The sequence below is a fragment of the Ceratina calcarata genome, unplaced genomic scaffold, assembly GCF_001652005.2.
Source record: "Ceratina calcarata isolate Rehan_Ccalc_2016 unplaced genomic scaffold, ASM165200v1 scaffold246.2, whole genome shotgun sequence".
NCBI lineage: Eukaryota > Metazoa > Arthropoda > Insecta > Hymenoptera > Apidae > Ceratina > Ceratina calcarata.
Window position 1 is genome coordinate 20,339 of NW_017146590.1, and position 5,806 is coordinate 26,144.

A 5,806-nucleotide genomic window follows, 5' to 3' on the forward strand; every position below is an offset into this window, starting at 1 on the left:
AGAATTGGACAATTGGAACGAATTCTGGATCGTGAGGAAAGGATGGTGTTCGCGGGAAGTCGAGAAACGAAACGTTTAGGTTTGATAACGATCGCGAGGAAGCTTATCGGCACGCGAGCACGTCGACGCCCCCGACCCCGGGTTTTCATGCACGCTCGCGGCTTGGGATGGGACTGGAACGAATACATATGTATGCGGAAAGCGTGGAAACGTGTGTATGCGCATCGCGGACGAAAATGGGCGGGATCACGGGAAGAGGTTTAAAGAAGATCGGGGCTCGAGGAAAGCGCGAGGAGGAAACGCGATAGCATCCGGTGAGAGCCGTGTTTGTTTGTTTTATCGTCCCTCCTGACGTTTCGCGAATCGTGCCGCGACTGAATCAATAAATCTCGCCCTTTCCTGGGAACGATTATCTTTAAACGACGTATAATTTAACGGTGCAATAAACTGTTTCTGTAGTGACTGCCAAGCTTATACGTGCTCGCCAGACTGTTTCCTACTTTTTCAAACTATTACTAAATCAATGATGAACCCGAGATTATACCGTTAAAAGAAGATTGATATAAATTGGAGATAAACTTCAGTTAGCAACTAATTATGAAACTTTGTTTCACCTTTGCTTACGCTACTTATCGTGCGTACAATTCGAAATCTATAGAATAGAAATACTTCATGAAGAGAAACCAAATCGCTCAGTCAACTTAAAAAATTTTGAGAATTTTTCAAATACACGTTTCACATCATTTCTCTCCCTAAGTGGATGATTTTTCTGTTTTCATTCTAATGAGTTAAAGTGCTTCATTTTGATTTTCGAAATCTTCTAAGCACTATGTTAATAAAACATATTCCTCGATGGGACTGCTCACACCCCGCGGTACTCCAGAATACTCAGTCCTCGTTCTTGAAAATAATTAATTCATCGCGAAGTTCGATGGAATAAGAATCGAAAATTCACGCGAGGAATACATATTGTATGTAAATTTCCGGGGTATCGTTCGCATCGACGAGTCATTCTATACGATCTACCTCCTCGCATACATGTACAACTCAGCTATTTATACATATAGTTGTCTACCTGGTCGGGCGGTCGTGTTAAGGTATACGGCATGGAATTGGAGTTTACACGATGCTTATCTGGGTTCACGGTGGCTACGCGGGCGAGAGGGTCCACGCGTGTATGGGGGCTCATTCACATTACCGTAACGTAAAACTACCGTAAGAAAAATCTTACATGGTGGAGACTGTTTCTTACGGAGGCATCCATCGAGCCCAAAATTTCATCCCCTCACCACGTAAGATTTTTCTTACGCTACAGTTACGTTACAGAGGTGTGCGTGTACAGGTACTTTACGATTGTCACATAAATACCGAGCCAGTATTACGTTCTCGGTGTACATATTAAGTTGCACATAATACATGAAACGTCGTTCAGTCCTATTTTCAATTTCAAAAATCGTTTATCGTTTAACAACTTGTGAACGTAATTGTTAAAATACTTCAATTAAATATATTTATAATTAATATATAAATAACAGAGAAAGACTTGATGAAACGATACGTGCTATAAACGGGAGAGAAAGTAAGAGAGATTTTAGTGAAACCAGTTTTTACCTTCGCCGAGATTCCAATGTCACAAGTAATTAGTTAATTAGGACGTCAACGCTGATGAGTCGGCCGGTGTCGCGTCGCCGATATAAAGCGCGAATTACGAGACAAATCCGGGCTCGGGGTGGTACGTGGGCCTTAGGATTGAAAGTCAAGTTCGGGTATTAATTACGCGAATTCAGGCCCGGGGAACATAATGAAGTCAACAGTTTATTACCGCTACCGGTAGTATGTTCGTCGTTCATAAAGGGAAGAGACCCGGGAAACGTGGAAGCCCGTAAATTCCCGCGGACGAGATGCCCGGACGATAAGGATCTCCGGGCTCCGGAGATACTGGCCCATTTTCACGGTATTTTGTGCCTTTACGAAAGGTCGTTTAACGAGGACCGATGGTTCGCGTTCCATTCGGAGATCAGCGACGGATTATAAGGGGAATAAATTGTCCGGCTGCGGGGGGGGACCCGCTTCTCGTTCTGACGATCGTCAACGGGGAATCCTTTGTTAGAGAAATTTCGTCGAATCGACGAAAAGCATTTTTCGAGAGGCGCGGAGGAGGCAGCTGGAAACGAGCCGAGAACCGCGCTGGGCCGGAACAACTGGGCCGGCTGGAATTCCAGGAGGACCGGCTACGCGTTACAACGTGTTTCACACTTCGGGTTACCCGCCCACGCCCCCGTACAAATATATAATGCGACATTAGAATAACAAATACCGGTTGAAGCATCCACGCCTAAGAGCCGCGGGGTGCCACCGGCCTGTAGGTACGCACCTACATAAATACTAATACGCGCATAAATAAATATATATCTTTGGAACGATTCGCCTCTAGGGAGGGCCCCCGGGGAATCCCGGGAAAATTCTGCGAGGATTTTTTACCCGATAAAACCCCGAGATGCATATTTTAAACGGCGATTGTTTACGTTTACAAGGCTTCCGAGGATCAAAACTTTCCGTACGCTTCATGCTTGCAACACGATCATATTCGCGATTTCCATTAAAGAAAAACAATTCGATATAAGAATAAATTAATATAACCCTAAGCTTCATCAGAAATACAAAATTGATGTACGAGGCGTTTTAATGAAATCAAAGGACATTTGACTTTATCAAATGTGACTGAACGCATGGTGAAAATTGTTGATTCCTTTACAAAACAAGTCAAGTACTAACCGCAGTTCACATCGAAACGTGCGGTAGAGCAGCGACAGCCGTTACGGTCTCCCCGGCGGGTGTAAAAAACAAGTTGGGATCGAGAGCCGGGATTAATCGGGAGAAAAGCGGCGGCCAGTTCGGTGAGGGGTAGGTATTTCGTATCCGGACTGCGATAACGGTCGTAAAAATTCAGCCGCGAAAACTGGCACAAATTGCCGAACCCGAGCACTTCTTATTTTTTTCTCGGCCCTTTTTAGAACGCGGCGCCGCCGGTTCTCCCTCGGTTTTTCAACCCCTCGCCGAGGGAACCGCCCCCGCGGCCTGTGCTTACACGATACCGAATGGCCGCTCGGGGACTCTAATCGAAATTAGTTTTTTAATTGGCTAGACTTATTTAGTCGTTAGGATCGGCGGACACGAACGGGAGGGAGAAAAGGAACGCGATCAGATCGTTCCGGTCTCCGTTTCGCTCGTTTCCGGTGACCCAGTTCATCCCCCTTCGACTCGCGGAATCATCGCGATAACAGAGGCGGGAGGAACGTATTGGTCGAATCGTGTCGGAGGTACAAGGCCGGAAGATCCCCGAGAGGTTCGTCGCCGTCATTGCATGAATATTAATCGAGACCGCGGTGAGAAACGCGCGAGTGAAATAAACCAAGGCTGTGTTTCTCTTACATTAAGGCGAATTGTCTAATTGCTACATGGCATGCCGTTCACGTTTCCCGACCTCCCATGCATACTACTTATCGATGTTTTCAATCGTAATAATCGACGTTTGTTCATCCCTCCCCAAGATTGTTCAACCCTTAAATAAGAACAGTTTTCTTACTAAATACGTAATAAAATATTCCGGAGTTTCAATCGATTTTTATAAAATAATTCGATCCTTATGTGGTTAATTAATCAAGAATTTCTCAGAGACATTGCAAAAGGGTGCGAAACGAAGAGAATAGAAGGAGAAAACGGCGAAGGCAACTCGCGAGGGTGGGAGATAGATTAGCGAAGGGGTAGAAAGGGAGGAGCGGATAATGAGGAGGTTGAAGAGAGTACCGGCATAATTCGCGCTCGAATATTGCTTCGGGAGGAAGCCGGGAGGAAGGAAAGAGAGTAGCTGTTTCTGGGTAATTTCATAATTAACGGGGGGCAAAAAGCGAACGGCTGCGAGTCCCATTAAGCCGGGCGGACGAAGGAAGCGGTCCGATCGAGCTCGAACTATTAAAGAGTACCCGTCCGAAAACTATAAACGCGCTCGTTATCCGCGATCTATAAAGCAGCCTCGCCAACGGCGCCGAATGAACGCCGCGAATGAATTACGATCCGATACTTTTTTATCAATTCCATTACCAGTTACAAGAGATCTGAGAGGATCCGATCTTTAATAAAATGAAACTAAGATACATGCAGAAATACAGATGCCTACAAGACACACGATACTTCGTTTACATTGATCCACTTTTCCTTCGGCTATCAAATACATATAAACGAACATAGTCTTATAATAAATATTCCGTATTCAGTATTTCTTTCTGAATTTCAAACTATTTTTATTAAGCTTAGAAACTACTTGAAAATCATTATGAAATTAGGTTTAAGAATTCCTTGATAAAAATTCAAGAACACAGGGGATGATTGATTCAGACTATTTTATTAAGTATTTAATTAAGTATACAAGACTGTTTACATTTGATAAAGACTTGAGATTAGGAAATTTCCACGTCGATAATTCCTAAACGAAACAATAGTAAGTGAAACAGTGTATAAATTAAAATTCGTCGTGCTGAACTTATCACTTCTGCTGCAATACGTTTTCCTTGAAATGCATTTGGTCCTATTTATCGTAGGTAGACCCGGACTCGGATGCTTTTTCCCTAAATTTCTCGCGAAAGTGGGGAACGCGCGCGCGAGCGGGTAAATTTACTTTGCGAGTCTTTACCCTCCGCGAAGCGACTCGTAAATCTGTGTAAGGTCAGTGGAATGGGATCCCGGGGAAAGGTCGGAGGTGAGGTGCGGAACGGAGCCACCCTCTTTCGAGATTGCTCTTCGAGCGGGACAGCTCGGTCGATAAAACAATTGCCGGGGGGATAATCGGCATTATTTACGCCGGATTCTCCCGCAGATAGGCGAGGGTAGCAGCTGGGGGCACGAAGAGCCGGAGCGAAGGGGGAACGCCGGTCTCCTCTTCTCCGAGTCCTCGATAGGGGCGGGAAAGAGGGCTGTCGTATCACAGACTGGAGAGAATACTCTCGTTCGGCGAGTGGGTATACATTACTGTGTGCTCTGCTGTGTATGTGTATGTATGTATGTATGTGGAAGAGAAGAGAGAGGTCCGAAGAAGATTCCCCGGCAGTTATAAGCCTAGGGGTTGATCTCGCGCAGCGGCTTCGTCGGCTTACAGCTTATCCTGCTGATCCGCCCTCGCCGTTAAACTGCTCCCAATTAGATACGTCACTGGATTTCGATGTCAACTGGCTGTATGGAGCCACGATCTCTCCCCGGGGATACCCGCCTTCGCAACCCCAAAACGCATCCTATTTTTTGATCGTTGTCTTCGTTAGAAAAACTGATTTTTATCCCGAAGCTGTAGCCATGCCGCTGTCAGAAACGTTTACTGGCTTGCATCGAATCTACCTACGTAGTACCTATTTCTGTAATTTGATCATGCAAAATTTATAAAAATGCTCGACGAAATTTGTTGATTTTCATTTACTACAAGACGATCGATGCTAAAATAAAATTCAATACGCGGAAAGAAAGTCATACAAAAATCGTGACTAGAGAGGAGAGTTAGTATGGACGTATTGATGTGCAACAGCATTTGGCGATGTCGCGGTCTGATAATTTACTGCTGGCCGTAAACAATCATAATCGATATGATACAGAATGCGAGTGAACGCGATAACGCATAACACCTGGCCTCTTATACTCGCCAAGTTTCATCTGTGCTAGCGTACCGCATATTGAAAACCAAATTCAATTCTTTAGAAAATTATTATCTTAAAACGATTATCTTTATTATTTTTAATTTATCCACAGATTTACACAGATTTAT